General features: G+C 42.2%; 1 protein-coding gene across 3 annotated transcripts in view; it reads left to right on the plus strand.

Annotated features, from left to right (window-relative positions):
* ADD2 (adducin 2 (beta)) overlaps positions 1 to 24,209 on the plus strand; it is a 109,973-nt gene that overhangs the window by 793 nt on the left and 84,971 nt on the right. The gene's annotated exons all lie outside the window — the stretch shown is intronic.

The following is a 24,209-nucleotide window of genomic DNA, read 5'->3' on the forward strand; positions in this document are numbered from 1 at the left end:
GGCGTCGGCAGCCGCCCACATTGAGATCGGGGCAACCGGCACGTGAGCGGGCCTCGTGGGTTTGGATTTTATGCGGCTCCACCACTTCGAAGGGAAAAAACCCACTCTGTCCCCGAGGGGGTCGTGCCAGTCTGTTCCCCTCTTCCATCTTCCCTCTCCTCTCCCTGCCTTCCCTCCCTTTTTGCAGCCGGGGCGGAGGCCATCCCGGTCCTGGAGGCGGGAGTCGGTGTCTGCTTGTTTTGAAATCACACCACAGCCTACCTGGCGTTGGGGGAAGGGAGGGAGGGGCAGACTGCTTTAGGATGCAGATCAGGCTCTCGGGTCTGGCCTATTGTCTTGCCTTTTCTCTTCCTTCCTTTTCTCACCCCTAATCTCCATCTCCTGCCCAAAAATAAAAATAGAAAATAGGAAATAGAAATAGAAAATAAAAAAGCAAGCTCCAGCCCACACCCTATCAAATTCTTTAAAAAACTGTCATTTATCTCTGACACACGGTTATTACCCATCTGTTTCCTCACACCCACTCTTCCCTCTTGCCGTTTGCCGTCCAAGATTCAACGGACTCATATGAGCTTTATCGATAATAGAAATCAAATCTCAGTTTCCTAAATGCACATTTTGTGCCCCAAAAGGAGTGGTTGGTCTGGCATCCTGGCGGAAGCAAAGGGATTGGAGAGGGTGCAAGCAACTGCTTTCACTTGTAGTTTGTGGGTCTAGCTGGGATTCCTGAGATGTTTAACTTGTTCAGTGAGGGGTGTTCTCATTAATGGGATTAGAAAATTATGTTCTGTTTTTTTAAGAGAAAAATAGCAAGTCAGCATTTGAAGTGCTTTAAATGAATCTGACCAAAGAAGAGAACTATGATGTTTCATACTTGCAAATAATATCTCCATTAGCACATGAGTAATATATGTTAGAGACTTAAAAGGGAGGTTTAGACCATTTAATATTTTTACTTTATAATATTCTACTTTAATTGTGTAAGGTGATCAAACTTTTCTTTGTAGAGACTTTTCTCCTATAGATCAGGATCTTGCCCAGCCCTCCTCCCCCACTCCTCCGTGCATAGGGCACAAGTAAAAGCAAAGTTTTCATTGTTAGTATGATGTCAACACATTTTGAAAAGCCACTAAAGATGAATTATTCTTTGATCCAAAATCCATAAGAATTTTGTAGTAAGCCCGATGTTCTTTCTTGTCCACAAGAAAGTAGCCTTATTAGAAACATGCTTGTCACATACACAACGTACAACAATGCCTGACATGATATGCTGTGGTTTCTAGGCTTGGATTGAATTTGTTTTAAATATTAGTATAGTGCTGGAATTAGCAGATCTCAGCTATTCTTAAGGTTAACAGATGAGCAAATGTGTTTGCTGGCAGTGGGTTTAGTGTTAAGATTTTAAATATATATAAAAAAGACTAGCAGATATATTTATTTATTACCACCTGTTCCACAAGGGATTTAAGATAGTTTACAGGGATTCGTAAATACAGCAAGGCAGCCTAACTTAGAAGTAGTTGGGAAAGAAAAAAGGACACTAAGGGTGGAGTCATAAAATGGTCTTAAGCATGAGGCTGATACAAAAACATGAGCATGATACCTTCTACAATGGCTACAGGCAGGAAACAAATCCAGCTCTAAACTTTCTTGCAGTGTAAGGAAAAAAGAAATTGATGAACCCATGGCTTATATGTTTTATTTATTTGTTAAACTCATTCACACACTTCTTCACTCAACAAACATTCAGTGAGGACTTACTAAGTGCCAGGTTCTGTGAGACGTACTGGGAACCAAGGGATAAAGCAGATAGACGTGGTCGCTGCCCTGATGGGCACTTAAAGACAAATGTAAGAAATGGACATTCATCAAGAAATCTCTCAAATGAATATATAATTACAAATTGTGATAACAGCTATGTGGGAAAAACACAAAACACAAAATAATATATGGCCAGAACATAAAAACACAACAATTATTTTTTATTTTTTATGTTTTGTATTTTTTTGAGACACAATCTCACTCTGTTGCCCAGGCTGGAGTGCAGTGGCATGATCTCAGCTCACTGCAACATCCACCTCCTGGGTTCGAGTGATTCTCATGCCTTAGCCTCCCAAATAGCTGGGATTACAAGCGCGTGCCACCACGCCTGGCTAATTTTTGTATTTTTAGTAGAGACAAGGTTTCACCATGTTGGCCAGGCTAGTCTCAAACTCTTGGCCTTAAGTGATCCACCTGCCTCTGCCTACCGGAGTGCTGGGATTACAGGTGTGAGCCACTTTGCCCAGCCAACAGTTCTTGATTCCGAGACCAGAAAGGAACTTTTTCCTAATATGACATAGTGTTTGAAATGATGCCTTCGATCACCTCCTCGTCAGACACAAGGACAAGTTTCACAGGGTTGTTTTTTACAGGGGCCCTCAGCGTGAGCTAATGATACCATGCCACAGGTCTCTCAGCCCCCTGGGGTTCTGAAGATATCTTGAAGGCTCTGTGTATTCTCTGACATTAGTGGTTTTATTCCAGTGATAATCTTTGTTTTTGCAGAGTCTCGCTCTGTCACCTAGACTGTTTAAGTAGGGATCTCGCTCTGTTGCCCAGGCTGGAATGCAGTGGCATGATCATAGTTCACTGCAGCCTGGACCTCCTGGGCTCAAGTGATTCTCCCACCTCTCCCTCCTGAGTAGCTGTGACTACAGGCATGAGCCACCATGCCTGGCATATTCCAGTGCTAATCATAAATAATTAGCAATAAAAACGTGTTCTGGATCATCTTGATGGCAAGGCTGAAACCGATGCTGGAGTCTGTGTTTGCCTTTGTATCTTTCCATTTGAGCCATGGACAGGACTGATGGCTCCAGCCACAGCCCGTGGGAAGGGAAGGGGAGTTTGAATAGTGGAGAGAGTGAGTCTATACAGGGCACACACAGCTTGCCAACTCCAAAAGAACAGCTCCTGGCGACCACTGCTCTATTGGCAGGGATTGAAGATCTCATGCCAGTTCTACCTGTGTATGGATCAAGTTTGCAGCAATTTATTAGCAGCAGATGTAGTAAAAACACAACAGAAAAGTAGCTGTTGTGGATTTTAACAATATTTGAATTAGATCTTCATTTAATGCATATTTAGTAACTCTCCAATAGGTACCTTACACCTAAGAAAATGAGATGGGGCCGGGCACTGTGGCTCACGTCTGTAATTCCATCACTTTGGGAGGCCAAGGCAGGTGGATCACCTGAGGTCAGGAGTTCGAGACCAGCCTGACCAACATAGTGAAACCCCGTCTCTACCAAAAATACAAAAATTAGCTGGGCATGGTGGCGGGCACATGTAATCCCAGCTACTCCAGAGGCTGAGGCAGGAGAATTGCTTGAACCCAGGAGGCGGAGGTTGCAGTGAGCCGAGATCACACCACTGCACTCCAGCCTAGACAACAAGAGTGAAACTCCATCTCAAAAAAAAAAAAAAAAGAAAGAAAATGATATGTTTGACCGCTTTCCTTTTGCTATGTCCTTTAGCATATCCCTACACCTTTAAATCCATATATATTATATACAGTTATATTTATATATTTATTTGATATATAATTATATACTATAGATATGTATTCGTGTATATTTTATATGTTTTTACATAGTTACATTTGATGCTGTATTACTTAGGGCCCTGATTGCCTAGGACTGATTGGTTTTCTAGGATGAGGGATTTTCAGTGCTGAAGCTAGGACAGTGCCAGGCAAATGGGGATGACTAGTTATTCTCTGTGACACAGACGTTGTGACCCTTGACTCTCCATTGTGGGGTGAATCTTCCGTATTTCCAGACCTTCTTTGTCTCATTGTATTTTCATTTTTGTCTTAAGTTTTACTCTGCGATAAGAAATCTGGTCCTGCCTTCTTTCTGTTTTCATTTCCCTGGCGTGATGCTCATTCTCTTTCTTCTTAAGCTTTCTTCTTTTGTGTCATTTTGATTTTTGTGTATTTTAAGCATCATAATTGGATTTTTAATACAATTGTGACTAAATTTACATTTATTGTATGTGATACAGTCACAGATCTTCTAAACTTTTATTTTACATTAAAAAAATTCCAAGCTATTTTCCCACCCTGTTTCTTAACTTAAATGTAGTGTAAGAGTCCCTTGTTCTTTAGATAAAAGGAAAATTGCTCATTTTTTCTACTTGTCTTCATTGACATTAAAAAATATAGTTGTGTCTATTTGTTCTTTCATAAATAATGAGAGCTTTAGTATGCTTTAATTCCTTCCTTCTTTTTTTTTTTTTTTTTCTGTCACCCAGGCTGGAGTTCAGTGGTACGATCTTATCTCACTACAACCTCTGTCTCCTGGGTTCAAGTGATTCTCGTGCCTCAGCCTCCCAAGTATCCCAAGTAGCTGGGATTACAGGCACCGGCACCACGCCCAGCTAATTTTGTATTTTTAGTAGAGACCGGGTTTCACCACGTTGGCCAGGCTGGTCTCGAACTCCTGATCTCAGGTGATCCACCCGCCTCGGCCTCCCAGAGTACTGGGATTACAGGGGTAAGCCACCGTGCCCAGCTTTAATTTCTTTTTTGTTGCCCATCTACCGCCACTAACTTTTTGCCTTAAAAACATTTTGGCTTGCTAGGTGCGGTGGCTTACGCCTGTAATCCCAGCACTTTGGGAGGCTGAGATGGGTGGATCACGAGGTCAGGAGATCGAGATAATCTTGGCTAACACGGTGAAACCCCGTCTCTACTAGAAATACAAAAAATTAGCCGGGCGTGGTGGCGGGTGCCTGTCGTCCCAGCTACTTGCCAGAGGCTGAGTCAGGTGTATGGCGAGAACCCCGGAGGCGGAGCTTGCGGTGAGCCAAAATCGCGCCACTGCACTCCATCCAGCCTGGGTGACAGAGCGAGAGACTCCGTTTCAAAGAAAAAAAAAATGGCTTTTAGATCCAGATTATTTTCTTAAAAAACAAAACAAAACAAAACAAAAAAACCAGCAATGCATGCTTTTGCTTTCCAGAATTATTTTTGACATTTATATTATGTTTCCTAACCATACTAACAGCTGCTATCTAGACTGAGAGTTATATAGGTTACAACACTCAGTCCATTTCCTATGCTCAATCTTCATTTTCACTTATTCCTTGATTAGCTGGAATCTTTTTCAGGAAAGGTAATATGTTCCAGTAATTCTTGCTTGCCCTCTAACTTCTTTATGTTGCCCTCTCACGGTAATATCATCCTTTTGGGGCATACACTTCTTCATCATAATCTTTTTACCTAAAAACTCCAAATATTATTCTTTTGTCTTCTGGCATTTTGTATGATGGAAGATAAGTTTGTTGCCAACTTTATCAAAATAACTGTATGAAAGCCCATGAAAGTTTTGTTTCTTATCCTTGTAATGACTACTTTATTTTAAAAAACCTTGAAATATATAGAACATAACACAGATACAAGAAACAACATGAAACAAATGTGCAGTTTAGCAAAATATAAAGTGAATGCCCGTGTGACCACCATGCAGGTCAAGAAGCAGGACACAGCCGGCTCCCAGAGCCCAGTGTACCCTTGGACCACACCCTGCTCCCCCCGGAGGTAACCACTCACCTTCCTTTTATGGTGACCATTGTCTTGCTTTCTTTTATAATTTTATAATCTAAATTTGCATCCTCAAACAAAGTACATCAGACTTGTTTCTCTGAAACTTTAAAAAATTAGAACTGTACCATTTGTATCTTATTCATTGTTATAACATCTCCATGGTGACTACTTTGATGCTTCAAAAAATATAGATCAAATTTATTCCAAGAGTATTTGGAGCCCTGCTTTGCTTGGTGCTCTAAAACTTACTTTGTCTGATTATTGGGGAATCCAGCACAGCCAAGAAGGAAGTGGTTTGTGCAAGACAGTGGTCAGTTTTAGACAAGATGAGTTTGAGGTGGGGATGGCCAGTAGAGAGGCAGATGTATGCATGTGTCAGGGCTGGGACCCAAGGTCCGAGCTGCAGGTACAGGGTTATAAACACACATATGTAGGTTTCAAGATGGCACCATTGGCCTAAATATTTACCTTCCTTTTCTTCAAAATGAACAAAGACAAACATAGTAAGGAAAACATCGATTTGAGTTTTAGAGAAGAGAACAAACACTGGGCCTAGATTCTTTAAGGACTCTGTAAAAGTTAGAGTACAGATGGTGCCAGCAATATCAACCAGCCCATGAGCATCAAGGGGCTTTCCTGGGAAGAAGCGGTGATGTCCTCTCAGCTGAGTGCTAGTATCCCCAGGCTTACTGCAACAGGGCTAGATGGGCTGTGGTATGGTTAGTGGGGTGGGGATGAAGGATATAAATCCAAGGGCCCTGGGAAATCTATCAGCACTGCCACCTTGAGTGGCAGACCCCCATCTTAGTCTGCCTGTGTTGCTATGAAGGCATATCCAAGGCTAGGTAATTTATAGAGAAAAGGTTTACTTGGCTCATGATTCTACTGGCTGGAAGACTGGGCAGCTTGTGGAAGCCTCAGGCTGCTTCCACTCCTGACAGAAAGCAAAGGGGAGCTGGTGTGTGCAGAGATCACATGGCAAGAGAGGAAGCAAGAGAGAGGGGAGGGAGGTGCCAGGCTCTTCTTAACAACCAGCTGTCATGGGAATGAAAAGAGTGAGATCTCACTCACTACTGCAAGAATGGCTCCAAGCCATTCATGAGGGATCCGCTACCGTGACCCAAACACCTCCCATGAGGCACCCCCTCCTTCAACATGAGCTTTGGAGGGATCAAATATCCAAACCATAGCACCCTCAGTTCCTCAGACATGTGCTGAGGGAGCTCCCAGTAAGGTGGGGATATAATATATCCAGCTTCAATCAAGGTTGATTCTGATCACTTCACCAGATGCAGCTAAAAATAAAGACACAAAAGTACGTAAATAAATGCTACCCCACCCAGCAGTAAACACCCGTAACGTATAGGGCCTTATCCTGCAAGCTTCCAGGGCAGAATCTGGAGGCCAGAGAGCTTAGGATCTAGGTACCTGAAAACAAATTTCAGTGCTCCATTTAATATCAGGAATGTTTATCTGTACCTTTTTTCCGGTCTTGACGTGGCTGCAAAAAGCTTACTAGGCCAAGTAGTAAATCCCTGTGGCTTCTATCAGTAGCAGCTCTAAGGACCATTTGACATCCTTCATCCCATCCCCATGGCTCCCTGAATTGATTACAATTCTAGTAGTTTCCATGAATCCAGGCTAGACTTTGCTTTCCATGTCGATGTTGCTTTCCATTCTGCCTGGGCTACTTTGCTTGGGTTTCTGTTTCATATGGCCACACTGCTCCTGGCTGAAACCCTGGATTACTTTAAAGTCCCCCCACCTTCTTCCCTGCATCCAGCCCAGTCTTCCTCCATCCATAGTTTATCTTTTTATTTTTGAGACAGGGTCTTGCTCTGTTGCCTAGGCTGGAGTGCAGCGGTGCAATCACGGCTCACTGCAGCCTTGACCTCCTGGGCTCAAGCAATCCTCCCATCTCAACTTCCCAAGTAGCTGGGACTACAGTGTATGCCAACATGCCTGGCTAATTTTTTTTTTTTTTAATATCTAGTAGAGATGAGGTCTCACTATGTTGCATAGTTGATCTCTTTAAAACAAAAATCTAATCTCATCATTACTCTACCTTCTGGATAAAGCCCAAACTCCTTACCTGCTTCAACTGCTTTTCCTCTTCTTCCTTTATGCTCTGCCCTGCTTCAACTGCTTTTCCTCTTCTTCCTTTCTGCTCTGCCTCCTAGGTAGGCTGAACCACTCCATCTTTCTGAACATGCTTTCCCACCCTCCCAACCCTTCCAAAAGCAACTCTTTTTACCTCTTTATATGCCCTCTCCCCACCTTTTATCTAGCCAGTTAGTTCTTTTAGAAAACCAATAAAATAGACAAACTTCCAGAAAGCCTAATTAAGATGAAAAGGCAAAAACATTCACAAAGCTAGAAATGACATATGGAACAGCATGGAGAAAAGATGTGAAATCTCAAGAACACTGTGTATTATTGTATCCCAACATCTGTGAAAATCTTGATGAAATGGACTATTTCCACAGAAAATATGCATTACCAATATTTACTCAAGAAATAGAATGTCGTGCTCCTGGATGGGAAGAACCAATGTTACAAAGATGTCGATCCCTCACAGTTCCTGCCGCGTGGATGGCAGCCTCCCTGGTAACCAAAAGCGATGGAGATTTGTTCCTATTTTTACATTCCTTTGGTAATTTTCTGTGGAATTTTGAAAGGGTTGTTAAATGTTTGTGCTTGATTGTGAATCATTTTATTGAAGGGAAAATCAATACAAGGGCATTTGAATGTTATTTTTAAATTGTTTTTCTCAAAGAACAAATGAAGTTATTAAACTTTGAAATGCATGGAGGCTTTATGAAACACAATTTCATTTAACAATGGATGTGATTTTCTGCCTGTGTTATTTTATTGAGTATGAATTTTATCATGTTTGCTTTCTTTACTCGGCATGGAGTCCCCATAAGAATATCTAGGGGTTTACTTTGAAAAATCTACTGTGAAAAGACAGGAAAAGTGAGGGCGGATTTGGTTCTTTCCTCCTTTCCTCATGTCAGATGGCATAGCATCCATACTGATTATCTCAGCATCCCTTTTTTTAGAATTTATTCTCCTTCCCTCTTAACACCATATTTCTCTTAGATCTTTCCAACACCCTCGTTTGTGTCTTAAATTAGCTACATCTGTTACCATAGTTATGCCGTATCCAGCTTAACCGTTCCACACTCTTTCTTACCATACTGTGTGTGAGACTTCCTCTCTCTTATTTCATAAAATATACCACTATTTTTCTTTATTCTTCTCCTGTCCCCAAACTTTTAGTTTTTAAGGCAACACTTGTTCATACTTAATGAATCAAATAGGACTGAAGGCCTTCTAATAAAAGGCAACAATCCCTGCCCAAATCCCGCCCCAAATCCCTTATCCACAGGCAAACCAATTTTAGCTGTGTTTTTTTGTTCTGCTGTAGATATCTCTGTATCTCAAAATAATATGCATGTACTGCTGTTTCTGAATGTATCAACTGTGATCATTGTCTAGTGACTTTCTGCCATAAAAATTAAGGTTGAATCAGCCAGGCGTGGTGGCTTATGCCTGTAATCCCAGCTGCTTGGGAGGCTGAGGCAGGAGAATCACTTGAACCTGAGAGGCGGAGTTTGCAGTGAGCCAAGATTGCGCCGTTGCACTCCAGCCTGGGTAACAAGAGCTAAACTCTGTCACAGAAAAAAAAAAAAACAACTCAAGGTTGAAGCTTACTTGCACCACACCTCCATTTCCTCACCTCTCTTCTGGCCATCCGGCAACTCCAGACAATACATTCATTACAACCAGATTTCCCATTCCATTCACTGTTGATCATGTCACCTGACTCTCTACACCATAAATAAGGCTATTACCACCACATCTCCTTGCCCGCTCCCTCCTTCTCTAACTGTACATTTACTTTTGTACTATCAAAGTTGATGAAATATTCTGTTCCCTAGCCATGGTTGGTTTCTATGATTTGTCAATAAGATAATTAAAACAGCTGAAAACTCTTAAAAGTGTTCAGTGTCTGACTGGGTTGATATTGTTTACTGCATAATAAGCAGCGTGCTAGGATTTCATCTTTCTTAGGACTCCAGTGTCTCAATCCAGGGAGGGGTTCACATGAATTGTTATCTAGGGCCCCGTAAGTGACCCCCTGAGATGGGCTTTACTCTGGGGGCACCAATGCCATCACAGTATGGTTCTAGCTCTCTCCTGCAGTGTGTGCAGTTTCTCTAAGAAGACCCATCTAGTGATTGAAGCTAATAAATCCAGCAAGAACAGTTTATGCATGCTATTTTGAGATAAAGAGATAACTCAACTGAGTGACTGGCTGGGGACCGTTGTATGTTGGGGGAGAAGAAGGGGTGGGCTGCTCTTTATGGAGACCTGCAGTTTGCCCCTGTGTTCAGCCTCTTTTCTTTTCTCTTTCTTTCTTTCTTTTTTTTTTTTTCTGAGATGGAGTTTCACTCTTGTTGCCCAGGCTAGAGTGCAACAGTACAATCTCGGCTCACTGCAACCTCCGCCTCCTGGGTTCAAGCAATTCTCCTACCTCAGTCTCCCAAGTAGCTGGGGTTACAGGCATGTGCCACCATGCCCAGCTAATTTTTGTATTTTTAGTAGAGATGGGGTTTCACCATGTTGGCCAGGCTGGTCTCGAACTCCTGACCTCAGGTGATCCACCCACCTTGGCCTCCCAAAGTGCTGGGATTACAGGCATGAGCCACCATGCCCAGCCCAGCCTCTTTTTCTCTTTTTTTCCTGCCCTCCACAGTACTTGCCATCTCAGAGTCCAGGACGTCTTTGGGGCTCTGCTAGACAACTTGGCTGCCTCCCTGCCTTAGTTACCTCTGCCTGAAATCTCAGGTGTGGTTTCTTTCATCCTCAAACATTAATCACCAGTCCCCCACTAGCTTTTTGTCTTCCAGAAATTTGTTGAAATCTCTCCTCTGGTTATGACCTGATTTACTTTGTCCTTGTGGGGTAATATATTTTTCTTTCCTTATTAGTATGGCCACAATTTATATTCAAAGTCTGGTGAACTTTGCTTTTCTTTGTTATAAAAATGCCTTCAAGTAGCTGCAGTCCTTATCCACTCAATTCCAGTATCTTCTCCCATCTAGAACGGTCCAGACAGATGAAAACATTCTTCCTCCCTACTCAAAGATGATTGACTTTTAGTTTACAAACCATTCTAACAAGTTCAGTTATTTCTCCTCAAGAGACTCAGAAAACTAGAAGTGGCATTAGAAAGAACAGTTTGGCTAATAGTCTGAAAGGGATTAGGATAAAAATGAGGACTAAGAGAAGATGTAAACTTTCCTTAGGAACCTGGGTGCCAGTTATTTTCCAAGTGCTGTGGAAGGTTACTGGTTAGGGTCGCCAGTATATCCTTGACTTAGACCTGGAAAGTAAGGAGGTAACTAAGTGAGCTAACAGAGTAGATCCTCACAGAGGAAGGTGCTGCTGGCTTTTTTTCACCTGGGTGAGAAGGAGGGATTTGTGGGTGCCAAGGCTCTTGTTCAGCAGTAAATATGGAGTTACAATGCATACAACATTTCAGTTGCCATTATATTTTCATTTCTTTGGAGAGTATTGCCTCATTTTTCAGTCTTAGCGATGATCATGAAGACAGTTTTTGGAATCCTGCTATGTATCTTAACTGTTGAAGTTACAAGTTGTAAAGTTACAGTTGGAACCTGTACTTGCAGGTTCAAGCGATTCTCCTGCCTCAGCCTCCTGAGTAGCTGAGATTACAGGCACGCGCCACTATGCCCAGCTAATTTTTTGTATCTTTAGTAGAGATGAGGCTGGCCAGGCTGGTCTCGAACTACTGACCTCGTGATCCGCCCGCCTCGGCCTCCCAAGGCCGATTACAGGCGTGAGCCATGGCGCCCGGCTATAAACATTTTTTAAAATAGATAAATTTGACCTGGATAGCAGCCCCACTGTTCATTTTTATGAGGAGAGGGAGGGAAGGCTAAATAAAAAATTTAAGAATATGTGCATTTACATTTGCTGGAGGTGTACTAGATGATGTGTAGCTGGTCACAGTGGTAGGTAAGTGTGTGGTTCAACCCAGTTCATCAGTCAGTCAACAGGTGTTTACTGAACACCTTCTATGTGTAGTTACTGTGCAGTGCTGGGGATGCCACAAGCCAGGAGTTTACACTGTAGTGAGTAGAGACAGACACTAAGCATAAAAACAAACAGTGTCAAGCATGGATACCTATTATGCAGAAGAGAAACTCATTTGAACATGAGGGAGGAGGCTGCTTTTGCCAGAGTGGTCAGAGAGGCTCTTTTGGGAGGTAGCAGTGAGCTATTTCAGGTGGGTTCGTGAGACTGGATCAGAGGATGAGCTAGTGCTGGCTGACTGCAGGTATTTTCATTATGCCATTTGAGGCCACATCCTTGGCTGAGAGTGGAGTGAAGAGGGAGTCAGAGAGATTTGAGATGAGAAGGTGGGAAATAATCCTGTTGAAGGGTCTGTACTTTGAGGGAAGGGCAGGTTGCTTGGCAATGTCAAGAAATTTGAAAGGTGTAGAGGGTAATTTGAAGTGAGTCCAGTCTGCAGAGTTTTGTGCAAGGGTCAATGGCTCAGATGCAGGCAGGGGCAAGGTCACATAGGGTTTGACTAAGGGTTGGGCTCTGTGAGGTAGAAACAGTGGTGGGTGAGAGGGCAGAGGAGTTAGAGGTGTTTTGCAAGGGAATGGTTACTTACACAGCTGGATGGTTTAATTTAAGCTACACTAGAAGATAGGGGAAAAGTAGAGTTTGGAGGTAGATAATTAAAAAGTGATTAGCAGGTATCAGAGATGTTGGAGAATTGCTAGGAGGTGTGGTGCCAGAGTAGGTGGGCTGGAAGGGGATGGTCAAAGAGCAGGATGTTGACATCCACTCATTGAAGGTTGTGATCTTGGTGGCAGCAAGATCTAGGGTATGACCATGGGAGAGGGTGACTGAGGCTGGGGTGGAAGGAGAGATAAGTGGCACTGGAGGCCATGAAGATGTGATGGTGGGTGTCGGTGGATCGCTGTGTAGATGTCAACATCAGCCAGCAGGAATGAGTAAGGAGAGTGGTGGAGGGGAAGATGGTTAGCCAGGAGCTGGAGTCCTCGGAGAATGAGGGGAGTGGCTGGGAGAGCAGTAGAGAAGAGTCACAAGGAGGAGTGACAGGAAGTCAAGTTGGAAGACTGTGCTTCCAAGGTGATGGGGTTTTTGAAGGAGTGGAAATAGATGGAGGTGACTATAGGGCTCGAGGAGATGTGCACCCAGGCCCTAAGTACCTGGGGTGTGGAAGACAGGGCTGTGAGGCAACAGTGTGCTGGGGGAGAGCCACACTTTAGCTTCTTGGTTTGTGGATCACAGAAGTGGGCTTTATGTAGCTGAATTTGGAAGTGCTGCAAAGAATTATGTGATTGTTCAATTCGATTGGTTTCCAAGCAGGAAGGAAGGTAACCAAGGAGGGATTATTGACTTTGGGCTTGTTCAAAACTCAATTAAAGGCAATTAACAGTACTTGGTGTTGTTTACCAAAGCGCTTGTCTCAGGAGGGATCTCCTAGCAGTTCTTGTGAATTGTAAGAACTCCCTCCCTTGAGGCATCTTGTGTTTTCATGTCATTAATTCCTGCCTCACCCTTCAGCCATAAATCTCATGGAGGGGACAGAAGGCTTCTGTCCTTTTGTGTCATCATCTTGCTGTGGCTCTATGATGACTCCCTTGTCTAGCCTTGTCCTGCTGACGGTGACCTTTAATGTAATAAAATGCTTACAGGAATAATGAGAATTGATGGGGAAGATGCACTTTCTTGTGATTTATGCCTCTATGCATTAGAATATGAGGACATGTTGGAAGAAAGAAGCATATTGTGGGAGAGCGTAGGGTTTTTCAAATGCATGGCCGAAAATCTCAAAAAAGCATCCTGTGCTACCTGGCAATTCTAAGGCATTTACTTTCCCACTTTCCACAGTGACGAATTCACTCTTCTTTTCTCCAAATTTCCTTTCCTCTCCACCCCACCCACCTTTCTGGGTGCCTCCAACTTCATTGAGAAACACAAACAGTGAGCCCGGAGCTCTCCCGTCTTCTCACTCCCCAGCCCCCAACACACATCCCTGACATGCTGCTCCGGGTTGAGTGGCCCCTGCTTCTATCAGAGGCCATCTTTCCTTCTGGGCTCTGGGACCTTTTCCCTCTCGCCATCTCAAAAACACCACCATAGCAATTGGCCTTTCTCTTTTCTGCATCATCAGCCTCTTTCTTCCCTCCTCCCTCCTCCCATTTCTCCCTTTATGTTCTCCTTGAAAGAGTTGCCTTTGCTCCATATCTCTTCCTGTTCCCCACTGTTTATACTTGTCCTCTTATGGCACTGAGGCTATTCTTGTCAAGGTCATTGAAGATGACCTCCATATTGCCAAATCTAATGGCCTCTTCTCTGTTCTTATCTTACTTGACATGTCAGCAGCATTCAACACAGTTGACCACTTCTTGAAACATTTGGATTATCTGGCCTGGAATACTGTCCTTTCCTGGTTTTCTCTTGCCTCACTGGCTACTCCTCCTTTTCTTCTGTGCAGTTCCTTTTCCTCTACCAGAATTCTAAGTGTGAGAGAGCTTTGCCCTGCGCCACTTTGTCTTCCTTATACACTCTCTCTGGTGAGCTCTTTGGGGCCTTGGCTTTAGACTTCATTTATGTGCTAATGAATCCAAAGTCCCTATCTCCCCAGAACTCTAATTCATTGCTTCTGGAACTTTACTGTGCACACTGATCACCTGGGAATCCTGTTAAAATGTAGATTCCAGTCTCATTTGTCTGGAGTGGGGCCTGAGACTTTGCATTTCCAATAGGCTCCCAGCAATGCTGATGTTGCTGGTCTCCAGATCTTACTTTGGGTAGTGAGGCTGAAAACCTGTATACCTAACTGCTCCCCTGACATTCCTACATGCATGTCTTACAGGCATCTCAGACCAAACCTAAATGACCCTGTTAGAGCTCTTCATTTCTTTACTCAAACCCATTTCTCTCTGCATTTTCCTTATGTCATCATCCCAGTTGCACAAGCCAAAGATTTTGGAGTTGTCTTTGGTTTCTCTTTCCTTCACTTTTTCATTCATTCTATCAGCAAATTCTGTTGGCTCAATCCTCCAAAACATATCCCAAATCTTTCTACTTGGCTCCATTATAATACTAGTAGCTGATATTTATCCAGTACTTCCTACATATCAGGCTGTGTTAATGACATATATTCATATTTATAAATATTTAAAGTCTAATCATCACAATAACCCTGTGAGGTAGATGGTATTATTATTCTCATTTCTTGGATAAGAAAAGTGGACACATAAAAGGCAATAAATAATTATTTGTGGATTGAATACATGAATATACTTTATAACTTATAACTAGGTAACCCTACATAGACCTGCAGTTTATGACCTAAAAAACCCCAATTTATTCTCTTGGTTATTTTTCTCCCTTGTTGTAAATATAATACTCAATAATGCTATTGATATGCTTAGAGAATTAGGGTTTCTGTGTCCTTGTTAGGCACCAATGACATTGCAAATGTCCATTGGCAAATGTCCAAAGGGTGTGTATGTTACAGAATTTGTAGCGTCTTTGGCTTTAAACCATTTTTGACAAAGGCTATATGCATTTAAGGTACTAAAAATGTTTATGGCTGATAATTACAATGTCATGATGTGCCTTGCTAAGACATTGTGTCTTGTGTGTCCTTGTGAAAAGCGGGGACTCTTATATTTCCCATCATATCTTCGCATTTTCTGGAACTGGTGAGATATCTTGAGAGAATGACTTCAAGCTCCAAGATGTGTTCCTTTTCATAAGTTTCCTTTGTCTTGATTGATTTTGAGAATATTGTGCTCTGTGCTGGTTATCACAGTTACAGTGTATGATGATAAATGATTGGTGCTCTGGATAAAACAACCTAAATAGTCAAGTAGATGGAAACAAGCTCATATGACCAAAGTCTAAAAGAATCTAGTTGTTTAGATTGGAGAAGAGCAGTTAAGCAACTACTTTGTTAGGACATTTATTGTAAAGGAAATCTTTAGTAAGCTTGTTCATAAAGTAAAGACATCTTTTGTAATGTGAATAATTAACCTAGTTTTAGGAGTGTAAGTTTCTTTTAAGAATGGGAAAGGGAGATAAATTCATTTTTGTCCTAGTAATTTCTATCACAGCCCTCCAAAAGAATCTTCTCTTTTAGGACTTTTAAGACGCTAAGGCAAACATAACACCAAACATAACACTGCATTCCTTTTTCTAGTTTAGTTCAAAGAGACATCCTAGGAAGTAAGATTTTTCTATATAAGTGAACTCAGAAAAACTAACAAGGTACCCTAAGTGTTAGTACAGGCCTGCTGCTCCGACCTCATCTCATCCAGCCCTGCCTGTCTTTAGGTTTCTGAGTAGCAAGCGTCAACTGTTATACATCTGAAGCATTCCCACTGGAATTCCAGGGTGTCAAAGTGGAAGAGATCAAACAGATCTTCCAGTCTAAGCTCTTCATTATAGAAATCAGACACATGAAGCTGAGAAAAGATAAGGCACTGATCCAAAGTGAGGCAGATAATTAATGGCAAATTCAAGGTTCCTGAAAAGTTTTTCTTTAGGGCATTTCTATTCAAATGTCAGCGTCTCCTCCCATTTTTAATGTCAGAGTTTTCAAGATGCTATTTGATTTCAAGGAAAAGTGACAGGAAGAATATCAATTTTTTATAAGAATATAAAATATGATAGAGGAGCTGGGGGCGCAGGGAGGCAGTTTCTCTACATGGCCAGGTCTCAGTGTTGACCCTTAATTCTCATTCCTAGACACAGGAAAACATTAGAGTAATTTAGACATGGTTATAATGCTATAGAGTATATTAGTTTCCCAGGGCTGCCTTTACAAAGTACCACAAATGGAGATGGCTTGACATAACAGAAATGTATTCTCTCTCAATTCTGAAGGCTAGAGGTCTGAAATCAAACTGCTGACAAGGCCGTGCTCCTTCTGAAGGCTCTAGGGTACTCCTTCCCTGTTTCTTCCTACCTTTGGATGGTGGCAGTAATTCTTGGCATTCCTTGGCTTGCAGCTACATCAATCCAGTCTCTGCCTCTGCCATCACATGGTCTTTCCTCTGTATGTGTGTCTTCTCTATGACTTTGATGACTAAATCTTCCCATTCCTTATAAGGATGCTGACTGTTGGATTTAGGACCTACCCTAATCCACTATGACTTCATCTTCACTTGATTGCATCTGCAAAGATCCTGTTTCTAAATAAAGACAAATTCGCAGGTTTCAGGTGGATATGAATTGTTGGGAGACACTTTGGGGACATGAATTTTGGGAGACTTTTCTGTTTCAACATTTGCTAAGAATCTATGTTTGTACCTCTTGGAAAGGTATGATGTTTCCCTGGTTGAAAGAAAAAGAAAGAGCAAGCATGAGCATGTGCATACCTGGAGCATTGTTTCCTAAGATATATTTGGTGGGACATTATTCCCAAGAGATGTAACATGAAATAAAAGTGTCCATGGCCAACAGAATTTGGAAGACACTGTACTCTGCCCCCATCTCAAGAGCATCATCAGGCACCTATGATATAAAAGGCTCAGAAAGGTCCTGTAACAAGGATCTGTGTTTACCCTACTGATCCCCAAACTGATTGGACAGGAAAATCTTTTGTCTGTGTAACACTCTATATTGGTTAAGAATTGCCTCCAGCTGCATGAAGCAGAAACCTAGCCATAGTGGCTTAGCCAAATAGGGACTTATTTCCATTCCCTAGAAAGTCCAGAGGTTGGCAACCTGGGGCTGGTGCAGCAACTCCTTATGGCACCAACACGCCAGGCTCCTGTCAGTCTGCTCTGCCATGCTTAGCAGGTGGTATTTTTTATCCTGAAAGTTTGCAGCTATTCCATTTCCAGCCTTTTAACTACCTTCTAGACAGGGAGAAGGAGGAGGAAGAGGTGAGGGAAAAGGATAGTATTTCCATCAGGAAATTAGACTTACTTAGAAATTCCCAGAAGATTTCTGCTAACACATTATTGACCAAGACTGTATCAAATGGTTGCTTCTAGCTTCGGGGAAGACTGGGAAATGCGTTTTTTTTTTTTTTTTTTTTTCTTTTTTTTTTTTTTTTTAGCTGGCCATATTGTTCCCTGATAGGGAGGAAGAAGGGGAGGTGGATATTGCCTAGCTAGCAGTGACTGCCACACATATAACTTCCCCTGGCATTAGTGACCAGGAAGTTGCCCTTGTTAAACATTTGTCCTACCTGTCCTTCACAAGAGAGTGCTTCCTATGCAGTTCTAGGTTTTTAGCATTAGCCTCTGATGTGGTTTGGCTTTGTGTCCCCACCCAAATCTCATCTTGAATTATAATCTGCTCTTCCCCATGTGTCATGGGAGGGATCCCATGGGAGGTAATTGAATCATGGAGGTGGTTTCCCCCATGCTATTCTCCTGACAGTGAGTGAATTCTCACGAGATCTAATGGTTTTATAAGCGTCTGGCATTTCCCCTGCTGGCTCTCATTCTGTCTCCTGCTGCCTTGTGAAGAGGTGTCTTCTGCCATGATTGTAAGTTTCCTGAGGCCTCACCACCCATGCAGAACTGTGAGTCGGTTAAATCTCTTATCTCTAGAAATTACCCAGTCTCAGGTATTCCTTCATAGCAACATGAGAACGGACTACTGCAGCCTCCAAGTTTGATCCTGCCAAACAGGATCTGTACTGAGTTAGTTCAGTACAGCTCAAGCAGTTTAAGTGTGCCCATACTCATATAGCTCAGTGCTGCACTAAGTGCCTTTTACATTATTTAATGGCTTGAACTGTGTTGCACTCCTAAGCTAATTTCATTTTCTTTAATGTGCTGTAATGGCATTTGGGACTTACCTCTCTACAAACCTCCAAAATCCTTTGGACATATAGCTGCCACGTTTAAAGTAATATACTTGAAATGCATTGTAGAAGCAATGCTTTTTTCTGGCCAGCATTTTAAGTGGTGAAAAGACAGAAGCTTTCACCTTCTCAAAGACAATGGATGCTATAGAGTGGCTCAGAGGACCTTGTCAGTGGCAGGGGTTTTCAATGATCACTTCTGTGGTCACACATTCTAATCACCAGGGGAGCCAAAGAGAAAGCCTCCATTCCCAGGTAGGAAGTGCTCTGCTTTGGATCCCAATAAAATGGACCTGCTATGAGAAGCCTATTGTGGCAGGAGAAGCCATAAAGATCTTTGTCTTTTAGTTCTCCTTGTATTACCTTAAGTGGTCAGAGAGGCCACACAAGACCGGAGGGAAGGAGTCTAGTTACTTCAGCATAACTCAGCTTACTTTGATGAATAATAATGTCAATGATAGCTATACAGAGACACAGAATAGATTCCAAAAAAGGATTCCTTTTTTATCAGTGTTTGAATATGTGACATTCTAATTTTACCTCTAAATACTTGGAGTGAGGAGGAGGGCAGGACCCGTATGATAAGGCAATCATGTCTTCAAACTTAAGAACAGAAATTTTCTTCACAAGTGAGGGCATGCTGTCCCAGGAGAAAAACTATATGGAGGTTGTGCATCTCCATACCCTGCTGTGACCACAGACTCTTTTTTTGGTTCTAGGTGCAAAGATTTAGAAAACATTTGTTTTTCCTATCAGCACTAATATGTCAAGATTAAAAAAAAAATTAAAAATGTATGCCGTTATAAATTTTCAAAGAAGTGCAGGTCACATAAAGCCTCATATCCAAAGGTGGCAGCTGAAAAGAGCAAATGCCTTTGTACCATTGTGATTGTTGACCTACTATACAAAAAACAATTGAATTTCAAATTATAATCCCGTTGAGTGCAAGGGAAACAGTTTGTTTTCAAATTTCCACTGAGTAATATTTCAGAAAGGTCAATCTGAGATTATAAGGGACTCCCAAGTCACTGGCCCATAAAGAGAAACTGTCCCTGGACACAAAATGTGTGCAGAAGATGTAAAGAAAAGGGTAATGTAGCAGAAGACAGGATGGGTTTCTCTTGCCTGAGGGACTATGCTATGGCATGATGGGAAAGCATGACGCGTAATGGGTGAACACATAGCATGATAGGAAGGCACATAGCATGATGGGAGAGCATGTGGCATGATGGGAGAACACATGGCATGATGGGAGAGCATGCATCATGATGGGAGAGCCTATGGAATCATGGGAGAGCACATGCATGATGGGAAAGCAGGTGGCATGATGGGAGAGTATGTGACATGATGGTAGAGCATGTGGCATAATGGGAGAACACTTATCATACAACTCTGGATTGTAATCTTGAGGTTCAGCTTTCTTGTTTAAATCCATATTGGACTCTTAGGCTGGGCGCAGTGGCTCATGCCTGTAATCCCAGCACTTTGGGAGGCTGAGGCAGGCGGATCACGAGGTCAGGAGATTGAGACCATCCTGGCTAACATGGTGAAACCCTGTCTCTACTAAAATATACATAAAAATTAGCCAGGCGTGGTGGTGGGCGCCTGTGGTTCCAGCTACTCAGGAGGCTGAGGCAGGAGAATGGCATGGACTTGGGAAGCGGAGCTTATACAGTGAGTCAAGATCGGCGCCACTGCACTCCAGTCTGGGCAACAAAGCGAGACTCCATCTCGAAAAAAAAAAAAAAAAGTCCATATCGGACTCTTAGCTCCTGGAGTGCAGGGACCATTTGCTAAATCTTTGCTGTCTCTCAGCACTTAGCCCAGTTTTCAGAAACTGTGAGAAGAGTAGACATTTGGAGAACAATGATGCTCATTAAGTCTATCCAAAAACATTTGTCCCATCAAAAACATTTGGCTCGGATGCTAGCCTGGCAGGCCTAGGCTGTGGGTCAGTGGTGGGAAGACCAGGCATGGGGGCTGTTGCTATCTTGCCAGAGCATGGAGGAGACTTGAATTCTGAGGAGGCAGAGAAATCCCAGAGGCCAGTGGACTCAGTGAGTATCCTAGGGCTACACAGCTGACAAACTAATAAATACAAACTTGACTCCAGGTGTTTTCCTTCCCAGCCCAGTGTTTTCCCATCCTACCCTATTGGGGAAGTGGTAGAGTCAGACTCTGAGAGTTAGAATCCTAATTGCCCCCAATTACTAGCAATGGGAACTTGCACATGTCTACTCACCTCTCCTACTGTTTCCTCATCTTGGTGGTACCTACTTCATTAAGGTTGTTGTGGGGACTAAAGGGTTAATGCTTGGAGTTAGTGCCTGGTCCCATGAATGTTCCATAAGTATTAGCAGCTGCAAGCTGTACTACTGCTGATGCTTTTAATGTTTTCATTTTCTTTAAAGCTCCAAAAAGAAAAGGAAGCTGAGTAGTATGCTAGGTACTGTAATCAAAGAGAACTATTCGAGAGAGTTTTATCATGGTAAATAATTCCACCCCCAACTGATGAGCGCCCTCAGAGCTCATAGGAGAGGCCTATTAATTCTGCTCCAGAGATCAGAGAAAATCTCACAAAGGGGTTGACATTTGAGCTGGGCCTTACAAAGCAAGTTGGAATATTCTTGCTTGGTTCGATTCCTTCTTGGAAGAATCCCTTTAATCACAAAAGCTATTTTATTTATTGGGTGCTATTATACACGTCATTATCACAACGACAGTCTCACTAGCTCATTATTGAGTTCTGAAAAAGGAATATCTATTATTTACAACTTTTCCCCATCATTTACATAACGTGTAGGTTTTAAAAATAGATTTGTTTTGCAGTGAATTTAGATAAAAACAGTCCTTATTTTAACAATAACTCACATTGAGTGATTTTTATGTAATATACACAGTTAATCTGTTTCTTTAACTATTGGCTACAGGGGTTGGACTCAATTTATCTCCTCTTTGCAGGGTCTTTTGTTGTCCTTGGATACCACCTCACATATGTCCCTGAGTATATAAACTGATTAATCATAAAGATGGTGACATTCCTTGGAGTAATTGGATATTATATAAAAAGCATCTGCTGCGCTTTCACAAGAAAGAGTGGCAAGCAATCTACTGTTTCCAGCTGCTCTCCTGGGAGGGTTTTTGGTACGGCTGTAGTCTGGCTTTGGATGGAGATCTCCTGCCCCTCGCGCTCTCCAGCACATGCCATTTTTCTGTTTTGTGTGGGGATGTTAGAAACACTGTGAACTTCAGAGAGGCAGCCTGTGTCTCAGGAGGAGACCAACCCTTTCACATCTAAGTACAACGTTCACACTCTGAAGGCCTCCTCTCACATCTTAACTTGTTCCATCTCCTCTGATTCTGTACTTTGTGGCACTGTCCAGAAAGGAGTGTGGGAATAAGAAACAAAACCGACAACAACCCTTTAGCAAGAATGGGGTTGGGGCACTTCAATAGTTCACTTTGAAATCTTAAGTTTAGTTCCATTAACTGATCCAATGCTCGAAAGAAGACAACTAGAGGTACATTCAGGTCACCACCAAGTCCTGTGTTTTGTTTTGTTTTTGTCTCCTAAACATCCCAAGCCTATCCACTGTTCTCCAGCTCCCCCAGGCCCTGAGTTCAAGCCCCGTCTTCCCCACCTGAACATCTGCTGCTGCCTCTAACTGACCCCCACACTCCCACTAGTGACCCATCCCCTATTCTATTTTTCAGTGTGAGCATTCAGTATGCAAATGGGTCCTTGCTATCCTCCAATTTAAAGCCCATTAATGCTTCCCATTATTCTTAGAAAAAAGGCAGAATTCCTCTGTGCTCGAATCTCATAGACCTTACCTTTTGCCACTCAGCTTCAGCCACAGTGGACTTCTTTCTGCTCCTTCAACTCATCAAGTGCTGTCCAGCCTTCAAGCCTTAGCATTAGCTGTTCCCTGCACTAGCAATGCCCTTTCATGTCATTTATATCTCAACCTTCCACCACTTCAGAGGGCATTTCCCCTTTTTCTCCCTGTCCCAGTATGTCTATATGTATTGTACATACATACAGCTATATAAACACATACACGCAATGTAGTTCAGAACCATTTGAATAAAGTACAGATATAATGCTATAATAAATACTTCAATGTGTGTTTCCTGAAAACAAAGACATTCTGTTACATAATAACCCAATACAATTTTTGGTAATTGTAAACTAGACAATTAACATCGACAAACCTTTCATAAACCAGGCAATTAACATTGATACAGTCCTATTATCTAATCTATAGGGTGTATTCAAATTTTGCCAATTCCAATTATTTCCATGGTGGTTACCAAATGGTGAATATGTTGCCCTATTTTAATTCTCTTCATAGTTCTTATTACTCTGAGTTTTAAGAGTGTGGGATGTATTATCCGTTTAGGATGTAAACACTAAAAATAAGCTCCTTACCTGGACTGTTTACTACTGTATCTCCACTGGCACCAGGAACAGTGTCTGACACATAGAAGGTAAATATTTGATTGATGAACGAATGAGTAAATGGCTGACTGGATGGCTATGACCTAGCATGAGTTGGCTGCCATGTGTCATCCCTGCTGCCCCCTCTAGGCTTTTCAGCTCTGCTCTGGCCACACTAGCCTTCCTTTAATTCCTCATGCTCTCTATGCTCTGATCTACCACAGGACCTTTGTACATGCTATAGTACTCTGGCCTGGAACACTTCTTTCTTCCTATTTCATTGTTGACTCTTGTTTTTCCTTACAAGACTTGATGACTTTAAATATGGTATAGCCACAGCTTCCAGGAAGCCTCTACTCTGGGTTTTTCAAACCAAATTTATTTTAAAATAGACCTGGCAAGTATCTCAGAATTTTACAAACTTCTTTGAAATGTTATACACTTGTTGAGAAGAAAGAAGCATTTTCTTCTCTTCTTCTACCAGTGTTAAGTATTTTGAAGTAGATATTGTCCCTTATAAATTACCTAACTGGTTGTAACATACAAAGCAGCCTGGAGAGAGGAGACAGCCATAAAATGCCGCCTCTTCCTCTGTGAACTGCTGAACTTTTCCTTTAGACCAGAGGTGCCTTATGCTCACATTTCTTTCATGGTAATCCAGCTCCCAGAGAAGTGGAGTAAAAGTATGACCAAATTATATTTTGCATATGTCCTTTTATGAGTCATATGCTAATGTATGTATTATCCAATTACACATGCATAGTACTGTGTGGGGTGATATATGGAGAGCCACACCCTATTCCTCACGTCCACTAAGGAGATGTTCGAGGGTAATTTTGACTCCAGCCAATACTGAGCATACTGACAGGCTATGGACTCTGACCCATCTGTCGTAAGATGTGACTTTGCTGTGATAATGTTGACCTCCTTAGCTAATTCATTAAATACAGCTTTGGATTCTTGAGTGGACTGTGCTATCCAACAGCAGTACTAATATTTTTGAAGCAAGATTCTCACTTAACACATCTATAACGTAGGATCGATAGGATAGGATTTAATAAGATTTTCAAAGAGAGTGTATGTTTTTCTCTCATGGACAAAGTTAAACTTACTTTGGCAAAATTAAATAATATCACATAACTTTAAAAAAAAACCATGAAGATGTATGTAAGTATAGCCAGGGACCTCATTTGTAGGCTCCCTAGGTGCTGTTCAAATGATGTTCTATGGCAGGGAACACAGAAGTCTTTTGCCAGATTTATACATACAGAGCA

This window comes from Colobus angolensis, unplaced genomic scaffold (genome assembly GCF_000951035.1).
Source record: "Colobus angolensis palliatus isolate OR3802 unplaced genomic scaffold, Cang.pa_1.0 Scaffold24, whole genome shotgun sequence".
In the NCBI taxonomy this organism is placed as follows: Eukaryota; Metazoa; Chordata; class Mammalia; order Primates; family Cercopithecidae; genus Colobus; species Colobus angolensis.